Genomic DNA, 22732 nt, shown 5'->3' on the forward strand with positions numbered 1-22732 from the left:
CTTCTGTTTAGATCAGTATGTCCTACTAATTGTGTTAGTGTTCTGAGTCAGTGTCCACAAGAAGGTCCTGTCCATGACACTTAAGCTGTCAGTGCTAACACTTCAAGTGAAGTAACTATTCAGCGGGATGGACTGTCTCAATGTGTTGATATAAGAGCATCCCAGGAGGATGAGGAACTGGCTGGAGATTGCATGGATGGTCAGGCACTGGAATGGACTGCCCATGGAGGTGGTGGAGTCACTGAGCCTGGGGGTGTTCAAGGAAAGGCTGGATGTTGTGTTGAGGGACATGGTTTAGTGGGAGCTATTGGGAATAGGTGAACGGTTGGACTGGATGATCTTTTAGGTCTTTTCCAACCTTTGTGATTCTATGATTCTATGTAAGTAGAAAATATTTGACAAAATTGTTCTAGCTTGTACAAAGAAATGAGAACAACCTTGGGTCTGCCTCTTTTGCACTTGGCAGTTACCCAGGGAATCTGGATAGGTGCAAAGAAGATTTTAAATTCAAACTGCTCAGAAAGATGGTGGGGCCCAGACATGTAGGTCTCACCATAAACACATGAGTAGCAAAGACTCCCCAGGTTCTGCGGTCACTGACAGCCATCCCTTTCTGTCTGCTGCATCTGCGTTCCAGCAAGCTGACATGTCTTGGGGCAATGAGCACCTGTTTTGTTCACAGTGGTTTTCTGACTCAGATCCCCTTCGTGTTTATGAGCCCACTGGCTAATGACTCCCTCTTTCAACCTCTACAGATTTTTAAGCCAAACCAAATAAACCCAAAAACCCTGTGCTCCCATGATGATGAACCACAGCAGGGTGTAAGCAGGCAGACAGAGCTCCAGCTCTCATCTCAGAAGACTGAGAAGACAGAAAGGAAAAAATGGGAGAAGAGTATGATGCCAGCAAAAAGAGTGAACCTCCACTTTCCTCCTAGCTGTGCCACTGAAATAAAGGAAGATGAATGTAAAGAAATGGGAAGAGAGACAAGGATCAAACAAATGTCAGAGAGTCGAATACTGGTAGAATAAAGGTGAGATGAAAGATAGCTAACGTGATATCAGAAGAAAAAAAAAAAAAAAGGAAAATAAGGAAATCAAGCGATATTTTGAAGGAAAAAAAAGGCAATAAGAAGGAAAGAGAAATATGTGCCCCTTCTTCCCCTCTACTTTGAGCCTGCACCCATGTTCATCAGAGAAAGAAACTCATCTTTCCCCACTGAGATGTTCTTTCATTCCATCACTAGTATTTTCCTCACAGAATAAACTTTCTATTTTCCCAAAAATACCTCAAGAAAAATGGATCTGCCATATTCTGCTGAACACTGTGGTAACCTGATGTGAGACCTCACTGAAAGAGCCGGGAACTCCCAATGTCCCTCAAAGAGGGCGCGATCCCACTCATGTGGGAAGTTACCAAATGCTGGTAACAGCTCGTGAAATATGCAAACACAAGCTCAAGCTCAGTGTTTTGAGCCTCTAATTCATGGGCAGAAGCTGAATCCCCAAGCACATATAACCCTCTGGTGACTGAAGGAGGCCAGCAGTTTCCAGAGTCCTGCAGTTTGTTTAGAGAACTGACTCAGGCAGGGGGGGGGACAGGAAAGAGGAAGGGACAGAGAGAATACTGGCAGTCATATCAGAATCACAATAATGTAAACTATGCGCAGCAAACTACTTCTCATCCTTTTTGTTAACAAAAATCATAGTAGCTATAGCAACAGAAAAGGGGAAAGAAAAAAAAATAAATCACGAGACTTTAAAATCCCCAAAGTACACATCCTTCTAATATGAAAAAAATCAAGATTTATTGCACCAGCAGCTCCCACAAGGCAGGGCTATAGTAGTGTGCAATGGTTTCAATTAAAAGCACAAATCACCAACCAGTGCAGCTGGGCTTAGTGGTTGGCAGCCAGCACCATCTCCTCCAGTGAGCCACGAACCCTTCAGGGACCGAGCTAGCTTCTCATGCTGTGTGATGGGCCCTTCAGCCCTTTTTCTGGGGACTTTACCTCATATCCTCTGCTAAATCCTGTGATAGAGTGACTAATGCCACTGTTCAACAGTGAAAAAAGAAAAATAAAGAAAAAAAACAGTCCTGTAGTTGAGCCTTGTGTCTGTACCCCCTGCCAGCACTCACACACATCTCTAAGGGGCCTGCCAGTGGTACTGCACTGCATGCTCAGCACACAGAGAGAAAAGCACTGTGATCCCCTGCTGCCTGTGTGTACTTTCCTTCTCCAACACACACAATCCTAAGCTCCAAAGAGGGAAGGAATGTCTGGCACTTCTGCGGTGACTATCTGGCAGAAGCATCGCTCCATTTTCTGGCATCTCAACCAAGGTCTTAGAACAATTATTTCAGTTCCTGATTCGAGCGCTGTAGAAAGAAGATCAAGTTACGTTCCTCTCCAGCCATCAGCACTAATTCAGTTTTCACTAAGTCAGCCTTGTTGGAATTTCACTCTTCCACACTAAAACAAAAAAGGAAAGTGTGAATCAACACTGAAAAGCCATTAGAAGAAATACAAGGAATTTCAAGGGTTGCCTTGCACAAATGTGAAAAATACCAGGTAAAATCCAATAGAGAAAGAGCTCTTTCTTGCTAGGGAGGGAAATTTTTATAAGCTAAAGGGATGAAGAACTTAATCTATTGCAAATGAAATTTTGCCACGGTCTCCTGTTATATTTAGTGGTGTCACAGCTACTGTGTAAATGAGTTTTCTTCCTTTAGAACCTACAAGCTGCAGAGAGCATCTTCCCATCTATCACAGGTGTAAACAGCCATCAGAAGAAGAGGCACTTTTCTCTAGACAAAAGCCAGCTCCCACAGTACAGACCTTTATCACCTGCACAAAAAGGAATCTTGAACAAGATACCCTAAGCGTTATAAATCTCCATTCACTAGGCTTCCAACTGCTAGACAGTGAAACAACTGGAAGCATTTGAACCTGTTTTGATATTCCTTGTAGTAGGAGGCAACAAGTCACCCATCTAACATACTGAGTTGGTTGCAGCACCTAACAATGCTATGGCCAGTGGCTCCTGCCAACATAGAGTTCATCAGAGCATCCTGCAGTAACAAGAGCTCCCAGCAGAGCAAGGACACTGAACAGCAGATGCAGACACACCAGCTCCGCCCTCATGTACACTGCATGCAGAATGGCAGAGAAGAGGGAAGGGATTTTTATAGATTTTAGGCTTTTTAAAGTAAAAAGAAATGCACAACCCAACCATGAACCATCTCCAACATCTTTTAAGCCTTTCCAGGCTGCAAGACAGTAATTGGTGATTTGTAAGAATTTCTCATTCCCTTTATTAAAATTATTTACCTACTGCTGCGTACATAACGTTAGAGACCTCCCAAGAGACCAGTTGCTGTTATAAAGTACTTAAATTCTATGACAGGAATTCCATAAATGAAGGCACTAACTATCTTCCCAGATGCAGGCTTGAATAGACCGCTGTACTGGTGAATCCTGCTAAGGAAAAAGTCTGTCTTCACAGACTGCGGAGCAGGAACCGACTCAATGCAAAGAACTGCTACAAAATTTAACCATTTCATTCTGTTGCTGGAGAAGATCAAAGCCCACATCTGTGGTTCAAGAGGCACTGCTGCCCATGATCCCTGCAACCTAAACCCCTTCACACAGCCTCTTATAGGCTGTTCCCACACTGCATCTTCCTCTGGTGATGGCGACTTCTCAAATCTCACTTCTTGCAATAGGAAAGGAAGACAGTTCTACTGCCAATCAGCACAAGGTAGCACACAGCTTCAGAAACATATAAAGAAGAAAGCACAACCCTTCTCCATTCCGCTCAGCTGAGCACGTTTGGAAAGAACAAGTAGCCAGTGCATTAAGGAGCAGGGTCCCCTTTCTTGTTTTCAAATCAGCTGCAGTGCTGTAATGTGCAATCACTTCTGCTTAACGATATTAAAACATTTAATGTGAACTTGAAATATTTGCATGAAATGATTAATTCTATCCAGTCAGCATCTGGAGCATCAGTCCAGCACCAGTATTTCTATTTAAAGTTTTAGCACTAATTTTCATACTACTTACTCAACTCAAAACTGTGAGTAAAATATAATTTAGTAGCAATTTCATTTTGCAATGATCTCATTGAAAAGGCATATCCAGTGTTGCCTTTTTGACATAGAAACAGCCGCAGGATAAGCCTGAGGGACCCAGATCAGCACTCAGATCAGATACAGTTTCATCCTCTTTTCCCTTACAGAGAATGTTTTGGCTTCTCACCAAACAGAGAGCATTCCACATGCCACAGGGTAAATTTGGCATAGCATCCATATGGAAATATATCTTTCTATGGTCTTCATGGTGTAAAAACAATTACCTGAACACAAGAAAACTCTCATTCAAAAAGGGAATAAACCCATAGAAAAGTTTGACTCAAACTTTCCCCATCTCATGGGAGTACACACTGGAATAAACGTTCAGCTGGTGGCTTCATACATGCCTGACACTGAGGCTGTCGTTTGTGTTCCATTTCTTCTTTCTTATAGATTTAAGCTGAGAAGTGTAGATATCGAATTTGAATCTGCTCGCTAAACAGGAATAATTTTCTTGCATCTTTGAAAGCATTGTTGTTCTAGAAAAGTACATCAACCCAACTTTCAGAATTACAGTCTACTCCCAACACGTCAACAAACAGAAATGTCCAGATTTTTGTTATAGACAACTTAGAGAACCTAAACTATCTTTTTTCATAGTGCTTATGTTCATGTAGTTATCACCTAAACTGTAGTTTCAGACTCATCTGCTAGTGTTCATGGAGAATGATATCAGAAATGAAATCATATCTCATACTTCCCTCCTGTCTCCTATTCTTTCACTGCTCCTCCTTCATTTCACTCATATATACGTCTAAGACCAGTAAGTAGAGAACTCAAACTGTGCACCTACATGTGGTCAAGTTATACCTTGATATAAGATACAAACCTTGATATAAGATACAAAGGTTTGTTTGGTTTTGTACAACTATATATGCACAATACTGCAGTACATAATTTAATAACCTTCACAAACAAAACCTGCCTTCCAGTAAGTGAATTAGCTAGAATAAAGCATAAGCAAGCATCAATAATGCCTGCTATTAAAAAAAATAAATAAATATTTAAAAAAATTTTAAAAAAGGCCTCATAAAGTCCATTATGCAAAAACTCTTTAGTTAAAACTTCACGTGAGCACATTTTTCCCTGGGTTTGATTAATAAAAACATCTAAACATTCAGAACAGAAATGAAGGAGTTTTATCTGGCATGATGTCTGTATTACCAAATTCCATGTGGCTTCCAGTTGATACCACAGACTTGGCCAGGATTTACTCAAAACTCAATCCTCATCCACCAAAAGGTAGATAAAAACCTGTGAACTTTTTAATGGTTTCTCCATAGAATAATTACATCTATTTTCTGGTGTTTTCTATCTGCAACAATCTGAACTCCTATTCAGACAAATCTTCTCCTGTTTAACCTGAAGGAAGAATTCACAGTTGGACATCCATATTCAAGAGGTTTTCTCTATCCTGCATTTTAGGAGGCAACTGCTTTGCTGTGGATACTTTTTCTGATCTTGGAAAATTTAGAGGTATGAAAAACACTAAATCCAGTTTAGCTGAATCTTCACATCTCCACATTCAGGTGGGGCTCTAAAGAAAATACACGTGTGAAGACGGTTTCAAGTTGGAAGGCTTTGTATTTTTTCAAACTGTAGCTTAATTTTATGGCACACTTTCAAGGCATTATCCAGACATCTGTATTTTCTTAACCATTTGACCAGTCTTCCTATTAAAAAGCCAGTACAGTTGGAGTTGCTCTGAGCAACAAATTCTCCTCCAATTGTAGCTGTACTACCAGAACATCAAGCAACTGCTCCCTTCAGCTCTTTCAGAAGCAAGCTTTGGTCCTTACAGTTTTAATGAGAAAACTCAAGCCACAATACAAAAATAAGAACCCTTTGGTAATGTAACCACCCCACATTCTGCTCTGTGCCCAATATCCTCACCCAGCCACAGAGGCACAGCAGAAAAATACCATCTGTTGAACTTCTCCAGATGTCAGCTACAACACTGTGTCATTTTGGACTTTCTTTTCAAAGAATCACTCTACATGGCTTCTTTCATAGGGTCTGCATTTCTTTTCTTTGGGGAGGGGCACATGCAGGAAAGATATTTGGGCATGGAAAATAGCTGTGGGCATGAACAACGGAGAAATAGCATCCATAAACTGAAATGAAGTCTTTCAATTTGTGGAAACAGCTGGAAGGAGGAAAGAAACTTATGAATAACGTAGCTGAAAACAGACTCCGTTGACAAAGAGTTCTTTTGGATACTAACTATGGCTACAATTCTGCATGACAGTACTTCAGCCTACAAGTGAGAAGAATTATGCACAATAATGTATTCAGTGTTTTCTATTTCGGTTTGCTAAAATTAGTCATCTCACCCTTTCTCTACATATAATTTTTAGAGAAGAGAACTTTTTCTGCATTTTGTGTACTTAAGTGCTGTGCAGGTGCTAGAACAAGCACTCGTTTTCAATGCTATGTAAGAGGTGCAAGGATGCTCCCCAATAGAAAAGAGAGAAAAATGGCCCTTTGAAGACAATGACTGGCTGATATACACAGCACAGAATCTGTGTGTTCACTGTTCCAAGTCAGTTTTGCAAAGCACCAAATGGACTTTGTTGTCAGGAACCTCACTAAGGGCAGATTAACAACCCAGAAGTAAAGCAGCTCTGCATCAAGGGAATGCATAGAGGCACATAACTGCCTTTAGGTGAAGCACAGCCATGTTCCTACTTGTTCCAGCCCTTCACTCCTGCTTTGATCTCCTCCTCACTCCTGTGCTTTGGTGTATAGCACATCTCCTGTCAAAACAAAACTGACTTCCAAACTTGGCTCATCCAGGCAACTCCCAAACACTGTCTTTGTGCATTTCTCAGAAACATGACAGAAGTCTTATCCTCCATGCCCTGCAAGAGTCCGTGTACTTCAGAGCTTAAGTATCACTGAAAGTCAATAGTTCACAACCGCATGAATCATTTAGGTGCTTTTCAAAAGATGAATCACCCTCAGTACAGCTGATATAAAGTGCTTAATCTGCTTAATTAGTGAATTATCTGCTTTAACCAGACAATACATTCAATGTAGAAGTGTTAAAATAGGCAGTAAGCCTAGGATGTACATGCACCTTTGATGGAGGATCCACTCAGCTTCCCACTTCTCAATTTTTGTCGTTCACTCCTGCCTCACAGAAAGTTTTCAGGCATCAAGAAGGAAATGCACTTCTCACAAGGAACAACAGAGTTACTTCTAATGCATGTAATTTACTACATGCATCTTTTCTGAAAAATCACACAACTGAATGTCCAAAGAGAAGAGATGGGAAACGAGGAGGCAAAATTCCACATGAGGAAACACCTAAGCAACTTCTTAAAATGTAATAGAAAAGTCTTCCAAAGCACTGTCAACAAGGTACTTTACCCATGCTAAGGACAGCACATTTATTTCAATCAAAACTTTTCTTCTTCTCATGGAAGAAATAAAAGCTATTTGCCAGCTAAATCTTTTCTTTCAAATCTACTCTGCTGCAGCCAAGCCCTATTACTCATTCAGCTGTTAGACAAGATCTCTTTAGTGTCAGTGGGTCAAACAGCAGATTTAACACAGTAATCTGTCTGAAAACTTCAGTGGTAAGGTCAATGGCAAACCAAGGTGAAGAGCTTTATGCAGTCCTAGTTTAGTAGGAAGCTTTATTTCACATAAAACAAAGAAGTTTATAAACTTTCACTTATTTTATCTACTACTATATACTGCAAACAACAACAACAACAAATCACAGGAGCTGGAAAAGAACTTGAACATTGAATGAAGAGATCCAAGGTTCTCTTCAAATTGACCCAGCAATTTGCGACTTTATCTTAGCCCATAAGTGGTATTTTAATGCACACCCTCATTCAGGGCCACATAGAGATGAATAGTACCATGCAAAGATGAAGAAAGCAAGGAAGGTGAGCTGGGGTCTAGCTAAGGATACATTGTGAATGGATTAGAGAGGTGGCTGTAGAAACATCAGCATGTCTGCATCATGTAGATGTAAAAGATAGACTGGTAGCTCATCATGTTTACAGTCTGAAGGACATGACAGAGAATTTTACACTGATAGTCTAAACCAAGCCCCTATTTCCTGTACAGATATCTTCAAAAGTTCATCAGCACTTTGAGTCTCAGTTGCTTCATGTTGTACCTCTCATCAAAGTCCCGAGTAATCCATTAGAGCATGTGCAAAATGGGGAATTTTTAGGGCTGAGGAGATAAAACCTGAAGTTCTCTTTGAGCACTAAAAACAGGAAAAAAAGAATGAAAACAAAAACCTATGGCACTCGTTTCTCAGAAAGCAAACAGACTCCTAAGCACAAGTGTCAGAAGAAGACAACATACGGTTAAACATTTTGTTTGGAAAATAGGAGTCTAAGTCAAAAGTCAGTGTTTATGAACAGAACAGGATAAAATAGAAATATTTACGTTGGTACTTTAGGAAACTAGAAAACAAAATGTATGGACAGATAATTGTTTCATCTAATGATTTGGAAGTAAAAGAATTTTAAAATACCGCAACTAATTTATTTGACCAAGATTCCTAACCTCTGTTTTAAAAGAACATCCTTGAGAAGAGTTTCCAATCATGTTGATTTTCGTGATTTATCTAAATTGCGTAGCAATATTCAGAGTGAAAAAACCAAACACTTGCAACATCTTTTTCCTCATTGCTATCTGTACATATCTTTACCAGTGAAGGCTATTAAGTGAACTTGAACTGAAGTTGAAAAAAAACCACAAAATTTGTCACAGTCAAAAGTTGAAAGGGAAGGGTGTAAGTGATCCTTCTTCATAGGAAATAAGGGACTCAAAGGATCTGCCAGTGCAGTAAATGTAGCTTGTTCCATCATTTCAGAGAATCCCTAGTTCTTGCAGCAACGTTGTTTTCAGTCTAAATTATTGTTTGCTTGTTTTCTGATTCTTGTCACTCTCATTTTCTTCAGGGGTTTTTATAGTGAGATATCATTTTGAGTTGGTTCTGAAGAATCAGTTCCTGATGGTTGTAGAGTCCCTACCTTCTGGAAACTCCAGACCTTGCCTCAGCTTTTAGTCCAAACTCTATATGCTGTTATTTAAAGAATAAGTTCATTAATTCAAAGAATAAGTTTTAGATTTAAGATTGCGATCCACCAGAAAGAATGAAGACAGACAAAAATACCCTTAAAAACACAATTTATGTTTTCCCAGCCAGCTACAGTAGTTCCTCATCTTTAAATGTCTGTGAGAAAGAAAAAAAACAAAAAACTTCCCAGTTAACAGATGTAAAAATCACACCTCAAAATTTTTGTCTAAGCTTTTCTTTTCTGTTTGGTGTTTTGCACGCTGTTTTTGTCTCTGTCAATATTATAATACAATCTATCTGAGAATAAACAGTTGTAGGCAGAAGGAGAAACCACGGTATGGTAACTGACAGCAGGTTTTGGCTACTTCTTCTTAAAGCATTTATTTTTCTCAGCTGCTATTTATCTGCTCAGGAGCTAGAAAGTTCAAATATCGGTCCAAGGCTCCCAATTTCCTAACACATGCTACCTAAGCATCTTCCATTTTGTTTGTTTCTTGAATAACTAAGACATTACTGTATTCCAGCTTCGCCATCTGAATAGAAGCAATAAAAACTGGTATTTACTACAGATTGTGTCTTCCATTTAAGCTTCTGATGAGATGATAACAAGCAACATACAGGGCTGTGAGGCTGCCTAGCGGAGTTCTACCTGTCTGACAGGTGAAAGAGCTGAGGCACAGCTGATCACCTCAGAACAAGACATGAACAGTGAGAAATGGAGGTAAAGCAGAAACACTACTGTGGCTCCTCTGAGCATGAGCGAGTTCTCCTTCAACTAAATATAGAGCCATTTTTAATACATACGTTTCAGGAAACAGTTATTAACCTGCTTCTTTACGAAACCAAAATGTTTTTCTCATGGAATATACTCTACAGCCATCTGCAGCATTACAGACTTTACATTTGAACAATCTTAAAAGTGGAAGAATGAAAGCTTTTAAAACACGTATCCTTGTCGATGTTGGAAATAGCACAAATCCAAGCTAGAGACTAATGCTGAAATACAGCCCAGGGGCTGCAGTTCCATTCATAAACTCTTCCACTCAAACACAGGTCTGGAATAAATTTTATCCTCATGTTCAACCAGAGAGCCACAATTTACTATAGTGCAGCACTTTTCAGTTTCAAAGTTATATCCCTAGTATTTTTCCCTGTCAAGACCAATGGAGACTAGCAGGCTTCTCAGCCATGATCATCCACAGTGAAAATACACAGCAGAATCCAACTGCACAGACACAAAGAAGCAAGTCCAGTTATGTACCGCAGGACTAAAATGAAAGGAAACCTACTGTGTGTACACAGTTCCAACCATTTAAGCTGGAAAGGCATCAGAGAAGTTCTTCTGCTAGCAACAGTATAAGTGGGCATCAGATCTCAACTGTACTTCAGCTCTGCTTGTAGCTCACCATGACTGTCTATGCAGCACACAAGCTCTCTTACTCCTGTGTAGTATGACAGTAATGCTCCCTGACAACTCCAAAACCCAGAATAAATAACCAGTGCTCTCTCCCCATCAAGTTTTGCAGCTGAGATATGCCACAAAGATACCAGATCACTTACACAAGAGAAATTTTTAGACCCTCTGGGAGGACCACTCTGATGTCCAACTTCAAGAGAAATCAGCATCCAACTGCATTGGTCGGTATAATAGTTTCAACCTATAGATTCACTGCTTTTTGCAGTATTTGTCTCCATTTTTTTACATGGTGACTTCAAATATTTCTCTAGTAAAAACAAAACACCAAAAATTGCAAGAGATCTGACAATATTTTAACCAATATGTCTCTGCATTCAGTAAGATTGGAAGAAGTATACGATGCCAGGATGGGGGGGAGGAGGAAGGGAAGAAAGAGGCCAAAACCTCTAAGATCAACTAACTTGGTAATAGTTTCAACGCATGTAGTTCAACCTGTTCCATTAATGACTTAGAAGCATGCATTTTGTCCAGTGTAAAACCACCACAGCCACATCTCCTTAACATAGCATTGTTATGTTCTACTGACTTGGTCATCCAATTATACATACAGTAAATCATAGAATGGCCCAGGTTGAAAAGGACCACAATGATCATCTGCTTTGTGCAGGTCGCCAACCACCAGACCAGGCTGCCCAGAGCCACATCCAGCCTGGCCTTGAATGCCTCCAGGGATGGGGCATTCACAACCTGCTTGGGCAATCTGTCTAGGTTGGGCAAATCAATCTAGATCCCTTCAAGTTGCACAACTCTACCTAGTTGACACTGGACAACTGTTTTAAAGGATGGTTGACAATTCTGCCTTGCTTTATTTGTCGCTAAGGTAAATAAATAAATATATACATAAATAAATAAATAAATAAATAAATTTAATGCTTTTAACTTAACTAAAGATCATGGCACCTATAATGCCATCAGAAAGAGCTTTACCCTCTATTTCAGAAAGCAGTGTGCCAAAAGAACTTTTGTGCATTTTCAGCCACCTATTTCCTATTGCTTCTACAAAAGCTTCTGTCAAGACAGCCAAAATTCATTTCTATGAATCATCAGTTGAGCGAGATCAAACTACTCAATTATTTTTAAAGGCAAGCCTTTCCTTTTCTCATCTTGTCATAGCCACGCACATCAATTTCCCTCCAGATCATTTGTTTTCACATATTTCCCAAAGCTGGAAATAGGGGCAATTTATTTCCCATCTACTAACAGCTTTCCGATACAGAACAGAACTGAATGCACTATACTGAACATCCACTTGGATATATCCACCTTCTTTTTTACCGAGAGAGAAAGAAAAAGAAGTCTGTATAGCCACTTAAATGGAGACTTGGTTTTCTTACACCTGACCTGCTGTTTTGCATACATCATAGATCCATTGTCTGGAGAATGTCCTCTATGAAGAAAAGCTGAGAATGTTGGGGCTGTCAAACCTAGGGAACAGCAACGTCCACAGAGACCTCATAGCAGCCTTACAGTAATTAAAGGAGTCCTACAGGTAAGGGATTCTTTATTGGAGAGTGTAGTGATAGGACAAGGGGGAGCAGCTTTGAATTTACAAAAGGATAGGTTTAAGTTAGACATAAGGAAGAAATTATTCATCGTGAGAGTGGTGAGGTACTGGATCAGGCTGACAGAAGCTGTGGATGTTCCATTCCCAGAAATGTTCAAGGTCAGGTTGGATGGGGCTTCAGGCAACCTGATCTAGTGGGAGATGTCCCTGTCCATGGCAGGAAAGTTGGAATTGATTGGTGTTTAAAGTCCCTTCCAATCCAAATCATTCTCTGAGGCCCTTCTTATTATTTTATTTTTTATTGTTATTTTTATCAGATTATCTAATTTATTCAGTTAATATCTTCCTTTTCTCTTCCCTGCTGAAGAATATCCAACACTTATATTGGAAATCATTCTAGATTTCAAAATTGGTTATAAAAAGATTTTTTAAAGTCTACTATTCTTTTTACATGATTTGTCATATCACGTACTAATAGACGACCTACAGATAGCAGAGTTGCATACTGCTTCATCTTGTAGCATTCAGAGAGGAATATGGAAGGGGGAGATAAGATCATAGGATAAATATCAATAAAACTCTCCTGCAGTCACCCTTACAAAACAAACAAAAACCAACCAGCAACAGAAAAAGTTTCAACCCTGGCCAATATACCTATGCAAACTCCACATCTACTCTGCAAAAAGTCAGTTAAATTCAAAGGTGTCCTGTTGTCGTCAGAAACCAAGGCTTCCACTCATTTTCCCCAAGGGCTCAGTCTGACCTTCAACATTTCCTTGGTTGCTAAAACAATGAATAAAACTTCTTAACAAATGATGAAAGGTATTTGTTCATCACTGGCTCAGTCACACACACAGCAAATTACAGAGGAATGCAACCAGTCCCAACTGGCTGGTTCATACACAAAGAACAGAACCAGTCAATAACAAAGATCAGGAACAATAATTTTCTTATCCATATGGTTTCCTGACTAGGGCCAGCAAGGGATTTGCTAGAGGATTTGCTGATAAAAGACAGCTCTATCATACTTGTCAGACCTGAGGCTGCCACAGAAACATAACTGATATGGTAGACATTAATAAGCCACTGTCATTAGGGCAATCTGTCCAAGCTGATGAATTTGCCACTCCTGTTTTCTGGTGGCAGCAGCTAAACAGTCAAGCAGGCTCTTAGTTTCACCCAGCCACTGCAACAGTCCTGAACCACTTCATTTTGGGAACACCATGTGTCTGTGTTTCCAAAAATATACATATATATTTTACAGAATTCCCTGTTTGCAAGGATGTGATTGTTTTTCTTGCTTTTAAATCAGATTGTAAGCAAGTGTGGAAATCATAGAATTACACAATGACTACGGTCAAATAAGACCTCCAAGATCATCTAGTACTATCACCAATATTTCCCACTAAACCACATCCCTCAGTACAACATCTAAATGTTTCTTGAATGCCTCCAAGGACAGTGACTCCACCACCTCCCTGGGCAGCCCATTCCAATGCCTGACCACTCTCCAGGACAAGTATTTCCTAACATCCAATCTGAATCTTCCCTGGCACAATTTGAGGCCATTCCCTCTCATCCTACTTCTAGCTACACGGGAGAAGTGGCTGACCACCACTTCACCACAACCTCCTTTCAGGCTCTTGTAGAGAAAGATAAGTTCTCCCCTGAGCCTCTTCTTCTCCAGACTAAGCAATCCCAGTTCTTTCAGGTGCTCCTCATAAGACTTATGCTCAAGACCCCTCACAGCTTCATTGTCCTTCTCTGAGCATGCTCCAGCGCTTCGATGTCTTTCTTGCAGTGAGGGATCATAAAAATTTTCATCAGGTGAAGAACAACGAATCTATCCTTTTGTTCTGGATTTCAGGACATCACACAGCCTGGCCAGAGCAACAACACCTGAATTATCCAGATAAATGACCACTTCATAATCCATCTGCCATACACAAAATGCATGGATTTGCCAGAAAAATTATGGAAACCTTCAGCATAAATCTACTGGCTTCATCTTCCTCTACCTGAAGATCTGGCCTCACTTGTACAACAGATACATACACACACACTAACAGAGCTATCAGCTGCGCAAGAACTGTGCTGGGCTCTGCCAACAAGGTGCTGCAGATTGCAATCTCAGGATGCCCCCAGACGCTCTGTTCTTCCCAGATGCTCATAAATCCCCAGAAAAATGTGCTCTGCTTTTGTACCGCATAGCACTGATTTGTGTTTACATTTGTTTTCTACTGTCCACGCATGTCAGCCAATACTAAATAAAACACAGCAGGGACCCTGGCTCTTGATGCATCTGAGCAGAAAACTGGATAATACCTCCATAGCAGAGGAAAGCAAATTTTAATACAAATGCCAAATTTGACAGTGTATTACACTATTCACTGCATCTGGCACAGAAGAGATTATAACTTGCTGATGGGGTCCTGTACGCAACCAGCTGGTAGAGCAATCCCCTCACAACACGCAGCTCCGAGTGTGTAGACTTAAAGCAATTCAAATCACATTAGGTTTCAGCATCTGTCTCCAAACAGTCTTTGCATGCAACAAATCTCTTTTTCAAGGGGAGTTCAGTTGTAAGAGGAACCTGGACTCAACTGCTGGCTAGAAAGAAAAAAGGCCCCACTGTCAGTGTCACCCTTTCAAACACTTCCATGATCCCAAGGAACAAAGTGATCAGGAGAAAGGCAGAGTCAGTACACAGTGATAGGGTCTGCAAGGACATCAGCTGCAAAGCCATTTCACCTCCATGCCCTGACAGCTCTGGCCTAGCTCACAGGAGAAGAGTTTCTGCCCAGGGCATCACCAGATCACTCCCACAGACACAAGTTCTCTACCCTGAAAAACACGCAGTCTCCTCCCAGCCCACAGCAACTTGGGGAACAGTTCAACCTTTTCACCTTTTGCAATTCCCGTCTCACAGAGCATCACGAGCAGAGGCAGACAGAACAGTTCCAGGACAGTGTCAGATCAGAGGCACATTGCTGTTGGAGAGGGAAGATCTGCACAGATCACCTCTAGCAGATCCAGGGACAGGAGTGACTCTCTTTCCCTGCCTAAGCCTCAGGTCAGGGAAAGAGCCTCCAGCAGGAGCTGTGCTTCCCATGCTGGGGAGCAGTGTCTTGCTTACAGGCAGCATTACAAGGACAGTGCTTTCCACAGGAAATTAAAGGGTTGGCCAGACAGCTGCTTGTGCATGTCCAGGAGGTGAAACCGCTCCTCTTGCAACCTACTGTAATGTGCTGTTACTAATAAAAGAGTTGCACTGAAAAAACAGTGTTTGCCCTTTGGATTTCATATGTTTCCAAAAGCCAATCTGCTGCCCCAAGCAAGAGCATAGGAGGGTCAGTGCAATGGTGAAATCCAATCTGATGCACAACAGAATTTCTAATCCAGATAATCAGCTGATTAAACAAAGCATATTCAGCATCCAAAAATGCTTTTTCACTCTTCCCTCTGAAGCCAACGAGACTTTTTTCAAAAGCAAGCACTAAAACAAGTCACCTGGAAATACTTCGAGGCAAGCTTCTGAGGGCCAAATTGTGATGATACATCCCCTTTGCAATGACAACATCCCAGGACACCCCAGGGAGCTCCTTAGGAAATGCTAGGTGAAGAGTACAGGAGACCGAGCTATGCAGCTTGTCACCTAACCCAGCACAAGTTTGGACATGTTGACAGCAGGGCCATTTGAAGATGTTTTTGTGCCTACAAATCTTTTGGATAAACATGATTGTGTTCTACATCAGATTTTCTGTGTAGCTTCAGTCAGTTTTCTTGGCTTGCCACTCTTGATAACTCATCCATAAAACAGCTCTCTCTGGAATACTCTATTCAAATTTATCAGCAGTTAGCTATTCTCCTTCTAAAATTAATAATAGATGGTCTACATGAGCCTGTGTGAGACCGAAACATGTGAACATGAATTGTGCAACTGCACAATGTTTCCATACTGCTGCAGCTTTCAAATTGCTTTTTGCACTCTACTAAGGAGGTATGAAAGAGCACTGTAGGGAGCACATTTTTTACTGTCAGAAATGTCCAGCTGTCCCCAGCATGTCCCTACTGTGGTAAATGTTTAGTGATGTCTTTCAGCTTTCAGGCATGTTTCAAAACAGGGAAGGGTGTTCTGGCCATATGCTAACAGGCTCAGCTGGACCAGGAGCTCAGGATAATTTGATGGCTTGTACCCTTTGGATGCCAGCTGAACAAGGGATGCCAAATTGAGCTCTTGCCATTGGCAGAAGTTTTCGCCTCTGATTCATCATCTTGTCAAACTGCAACAGGATGGGGGGAAAGACAAAAACAAAATGAAAAAAGCTCTTCAGGAGGGGAACTCTATCTCTGACTGAATGGAGAAATGGGACTCCTTTGAACAGCCCTTTTGTACGGCAGTTCGTCTCCCAGCAGGCAGAGAGGATTAATGCTATGAACACTGAACTCAGAATGAGAGCTGCCACTGGAGTACAGCCATCTGTGCAACACTCCACTAGCTGCTGTTGCTGTCACGTGAAACTGAGGAAAAACTGGGAAGCGCATTTGCAAATCCTGCAGCAGGAACAAAAAGAGCACCTGCCTCTCCCAGGTCTGCTGGCAGCTCGTACCACCAGGGGACTTTGCCTCCACCAGCAGAAGGTTAACTTTCAGCCTGAAAAATAAAAAATAGCGCCTCTCAGGCTTTTAAGAGAAAGAAGTTTAAATCCCAGACCGGAAGCCTTAATTATAAAGGATTTGTGTGAAAGTTGCCAGATCTCTCCCTGCTCTGTGATCAGGGCTGCGCCAAGGGTCTGCTTTGTGTCTCACTAGCAACTGTGTTAAGTTCAGCAGAGCAACTAGGTCAAAGATGCAAAGGCAGAACAGAGATCAGTGATTAGCCCTAATGAGCCCCTGCGCTGCAGAATGACAATGCATTCATTTCAAGGTTCTTGCTGCAACTAAAGGTATCACACTTGCATCCAGTGTGTGCTGCTCAGAATACATCATTTTGCATTTCACATTTTATGCCATAGAAAGTCTCTTCATGTCACCGTCACCTGAAGACAGCAGATGAGAGGAAACAGCGAGAACTGTTGTTCTCACTGGGAGAACTGAAAGTAGCTTGCAGAAAATGAAGGAAAGATTAGAACATCCCAGGAGCAGCCTTTCTAAATATGCAGCCCTATTGCTCTCAATCAGCCAATTCTATCTACTGCAAGCATGAGGTTACAGAGAATACTGATCTTGTGTTCAAGAATGTACAGGTATATTTATGCACAAATGTAACACCAGGCTTTCTGAAGTTCACCCAACCTTCAAAGAAAACAGCAGAAACAAAGACAATTACTTTGTTTTTCTTCGTGTCTTAGACTTCCTCTAGGACGAGAAAATGAAAATACACAGTCAGTCCAAGGCTTCCAGCTAGCTTTACCTCATTCAGAATCAGTTTGTTTCCAGCTGATAAAGACAACACAGCAATTCACCTGGAGCCCACTATGACTGATAACAGGCAAATGTCTGCTGTCAGCCTATGGATAGGGGGAGCACAAGCAGTTGCACAAAGGATGATCTTATGCAAGATAAGAACATTCAGTTCAAACATTACAATATAAATATATCACAATACAAAAATTACTAGATAGATTGATAATCAAGGAGGGGGGGGGAAAAGCATTTCTACCACATCCTTCTACTCTCCAGCCAAATGCAAAAGTGACAAGACACAGCTGATCTTATCAAAAATTACACACCAACCCTGGGCCACTGACTATCCAATGACACAGTGGGCATGGAGCCACTGTCAGCAAAGCAGTGGATGCTTGGCACCAGCAAGGAGTTCTATGTCAAGAGCACAGGATAAAACATCTTTCTTCAGGATACAACTCTAATACATGCAAATTTCATCTGGAAACACTCAGAACATTGGGACATATGAAAATTATATTAAAGTGCCGTGAAAATGATGCCTTGTAAGAAACACCAAGTAACAGCTAAATACTGCAACACAGGCCATTATGAGAAAGACCACTCTGCCAGAAACACTGGGACAAAATTCACTGTGCTTCCCACTGCATCACTCAACAGAAAAGGCAGACTCCAAAAAAGCAGCTGCTGCCTTTGGGATGCCCAACTTGCAACACCAGGCAGAGATCTCTCAGGTGTTTCACACTGTTCATTTGTAAAACATAAGCACTTGAAAGCTGTGGTTTAGATTTTGAAAATAGTGTTCAGCCTCAGAAATTTCAGGTACTAATAATATTTTTTCCACAAACAAGCCTTAAATTTAAGTAATTCTCATACATCAGCTATTACATTTATATTCAAGAACTGCACAAGAATTTTTTGTTAAAGCACTCTCAACATTCAAACAGATGAAAAAATCAGTAATTTTTCAATAGCTTAACCAGGCTATTAATTGATATTTACTAAGAGCAGTATTTATTTACAGCATCATGACGGTCAAATCTGGTGGGAAAAGAGGACCCAAAATGCTAAGCTATACCAACAAGCCATGATTTCACAGAAGACAGCTGCCAGTTCTATATCTGCACTGTAGAAAGATTGCCGCCTTCTCCCTCATGTGTACTCTACTGAGAGATCACAGTAATAGCAGTGTTTTCCCATTAATGCCTTCCCAGAAATGCTCCTCTGAAGCACAGCTGATACCTAAAAAAGGGTGGCTCCTTAATAAAGGAGCTCTTTGCACTCACACGCTCAGAAATAATGGTAAAGAGGAGAGGAGAGGTGGAATAGGTGTCCATTCATTGCACTTTCCCCCCTCTAGAAGGATGGCAGCAGAAAGCAGAAATAAGCATCATCGTTATCTCCAGCACGCGTTAGCAGCCGCACGGAAGCCAGTCAGCAGTGTCCGGCATTGTTTGGTGGAATACAAAAGACTTTCTGTTTGGAAAGTTCAGGAAAGAAAACGGAGAGTCTGTGGCTTGGTCCTACAGTCAAAAGGCTGAAACAGAGGCAGAGAAGTTCTCAAGCAGAGGCTGATCTGAAGCCCTTTGAAGTTGATGGGAAAACTCCCATGGACTCCAGCACACTTTGAATCACATCTGAAGTGCACAGAAGGGTGCAAAGCGACAGAAAAGGAGAACCAAACATCTGCTAGAGGAGAGGGTTTTAAATAATGTAGGAGTGACCTAACCTCTTCACTGTTATTGGTATGGTGTATTTTTTGGGATGTTCAAGAAAGTAGAACTTTATTGATTTGCTAAGTCTTTTCATTAGGACATAGCAGTGGCACATATATATTAATCATTATTTTGCACTAAAAACACTATGCATGCTGCTCTAATATTTACCAAGGACTACAGCATTTAACAAACATCTCTGAGGAAAGGAGGGAAAAAGCTTCTTTCAAGTGTTGCACTTTAATTAATGTTTTCTACTTTACTTTACCCCCAGCCACTCCCAAAAGGACTAGTTGAAAACCACAGAAAACACAATCCAGGACCGAAAACCTTATTAAGAACAATGCTGTCAGCATCATCTATTCAGAAGCAGCAGATTGAGACAGAGCCCAAACCAGAAGCAACACATTCTCAAAACAAATGCTAGGGGATCCCAAAAGCGTAGAGATCCTAAATCCTCTTTTCAGTTAAGATACAATTAATTTTTTCATTAGAGTAGAACACAGCATCATCCAAGAAAAAAAAAGTATGCTGAATTCTGTAACACTTCCATAATTATTTTCATGCATATAGCTGTAATTTGTTGCAATGGTTTTTTGGTGTTTTGTAGGTCCTGATAATGTTTTCTGGGAATCAATTTGTTAGAAACTTTTTCTTGAACGCTTCTTGCAGCCTTTGCATAAGATTCAACAAAGAGCTAAAGCTTCTCTTTTTTTTCCCTCCCAAAAAAATGCAGGATGTTTCCTCTTTTCCTGGCTAATAGAATCCAACTGTTGCTGCATGACATCATTCCCCAGAGTTAGGGAATCCAAGCTAGCACAGACACTCGGCTGGGAGTAAACACCACAGAGGGGGAAACAAAAGCACTTTAAAACTGAAGGAAGTAACATTAAAAAAGCAGTTTTTGTTACCTGAAATTTGGAGCATTTCCCTTTCCACTCCATTCTCAGATTTGTATTTCCCAGACAAAACTCTGCCTTATTATGTGAAGCAATCAGCAAAACCGGTCGCTGAACGCCTAATACCTGCTGTGCTTCCCAGAACTCCTTCATATGACCTTTCGCAGCACTGATTCCAGCTAAAATGATTGCAAAGAACACAGACTGGCCAGGCCAGTTGTCATGGAGATCTCTCTCTCTCCTTTTTCATACACACGCGTGCGCACACAGATTTAAACAATTCTGGGAGACATCCACAAAACAGCATGCCTTTTCATCAGCTAAGTTTGTGAAGCATTCCACCCCTCCTCCAAGCCCTCCCTTGAGTCAGCCCAGGAAGCTGAGATTTGGTCATGAATCGATTGCTGAAAATCAGAGATGTTGCCTTTAAGAAGAAAATAATAATTTAGGGGGAAAGAAAAGAAAGAAAGAAAGAAATCACAACACAGAACTTGTTTTTGTCCTGGGAAGGAAAAGAGAGATTTTCTGCTTTTCAAAGCTTTGAACTAAAAGCAAATCTTGCATTCGAACCTGCAGGCTATTTGCCTTTACCCAACTTGCTATGAATTTGATATCTGAAAGCACTAAGACTTTGCTGAAGCACAATCACGCAGATTACATGAAATGCTGCTGGCATTGCCTGACTGCTTACCTTGCTCTCACCCAGTACCCAGCCAGTGATTTAATTAGCACAGGTATTCATTGCGGTCATTCAGGACTTCCTGCATCCTTTCATGTTTCTGTAATTAAGAACAAAATTCTGCTGGTCAGGAACACGCAACTATTTTTTAACAAAGCAAACAGAAAACAATCCCTCATCCAAACAAGATAAAACAGACACACTGGAAATTTTCTCATACTGACTGTAAGTTCACATGCCTCTTAACTAAAACTCACTAACTTCAAGTTTAAGGAGAAACCCACTTCAATGACATTTGAGAATTAATTAATTTACCAAATTCATTGCCACCGTGGTTGCAAAAACAAAGCTAATTCCACATATAAACAAAGAGAGGCAACATTTTTACTTTGACAAAGGAATTCTAAAATAATCCCCAGCAACGTCATATAGAAAAGCCTGGTCTGATTAGCTGAAAGAGAAAAAGAAAGCTTTAGAAAGAAAAGAAAGAAGAAGAACATTAAGAAAATTCAGGAGAGCTATTTGGGCTCAGAAGAAAAGCACTGTGCCCGAAGTTTTTCCACTCTGACAAATAGTGGGGAGACTTACTCTTTAGAGGATTTAACTGGAATCAGTCATTCAAAGCTTTAAAGTTGCTTAAAAAGCACTCAAGGGACTGCATGACTGCTTTCTGCAATGAGTAGCATAAGCAACAGTCCCTCTAGTGGGCGTAAAAATGTAAAGCTGACTGCAGCACAAAATAGGAACTCAATATATTTATTCTCTCTCAACTACTTCTCTTTGCTGCTTTGATATTTCTCATCTAAATTACATATTTAGAATAAAACTAGCATTTGCAGCCATTTAAATGTTATTGATGGGGCTCAACAAAAGGAGACACATTCATACATTACATACCAGCACACCTAGGTTTATGCACAGAGATCTAAAAAGTTCCAATGTATTTCTGTTCTGCTTGTGCTTTTATCCCAAGGTGGGATGAGAAAAACTCCATACAGCCTAAGATAGTCAAGATGTCTTAAAGGATCACCTGTCTCTACATATCACTACTGTAAAATATAGACTGGAACATAGCATTGACCACACTTCTGAAAACCCTACATTTTACGAATGACAGAATGAATGGATTGCAGACTTAATCTACCTCTCTTTCTACCAGAAGCACTACACAAAAGCTACATGAGGCATATTTTACCCTAAGAACTGCATGCAGACATATTCACAGGTAGATGAATACAAAAAAAAAGCTGCTTAAACAGTCAAGAATCCAGAAGATGCTGAAATTACATCACATTAAGTAGTTTTTCTAGTCATGAAAGCGGCATAGGCTAAGCTTGCAAGTTCATGCTAAGTTCCCTCATGAATACACCAGTGAAGCTCAGCAGAACCATAGGAATCAAATATGAAATATTATGACACACTTTTGGCTTAGAAAGTTTTCTTTGGTTTTTGATTGAGTTAAACTCACCGCACACTGCAAGCGGGCAAAGATTCAGCAGTGTAACTGGGAAAAAGGGGAGGCAGGTAACTCCTCCCAAGACGTGAATGTTTTACTTCACATTAATACAAAGGCATTGCTCAAAGACATGAAAGCAATTTAAAAAACAAAAACAACCTATGTATTGACCAATGAGCAGGTGAAATGATTGAGTCTTGTCCATCGATCTCAGAATTTCTATAAAGCCCACTGATGGTAACCCCATGAGTGTCCACCAATGATGTACATCATGTCCTATTCCAGAATTTACCACAAGGCTCTGTAGCACTTCATTGTGAGACCACTCTGCATATATGGCAAGTATCTAAGGGAAGTATGTGCAGTAGCAGTTATAAACAATTGAAAATGCTTGTAGCATTACATATCCATTCAG

The 22732-nt window shown here is 40.6% G+C and overlaps 1 protein-coding gene across 3 annotated transcripts in view; it reads right to left on the bottom strand.

Annotated features, from left to right (window-relative positions):
* DENND2B (DENN domain containing 2B) overlaps positions 1-22732 on the bottom strand; it is a 153609-nt gene that overhangs the window by 95415 nt on the left and 35462 nt on the right. For 2 of the 3 annotated variants that reach the window (XM_042882046.1, XM_042882049.1), the window contains exon 2: positions 20874-20961. The gene's annotated coding sequence lies outside the window, so the exon portion shown is untranslated. Of the gene's footprint in view, positions 1-20194; positions 20434-20873; positions 20962-22732 lie in introns of those variants that run through there. The other variant, XM_042882047.1, reaches the window with a different exon arrangement.

Source organism: Lagopus leucura, unplaced genomic scaffold (genome assembly GCF_019238085.1).
Source record: "Lagopus leucura isolate 7727_CA_CO unplaced genomic scaffold, USGS_WTPT01 Super-Scaffold_100033, whole genome shotgun sequence".
NCBI lineage: Eukaryota > Metazoa > Chordata > Aves > Galliformes > Phasianidae > Lagopus > Lagopus leucura.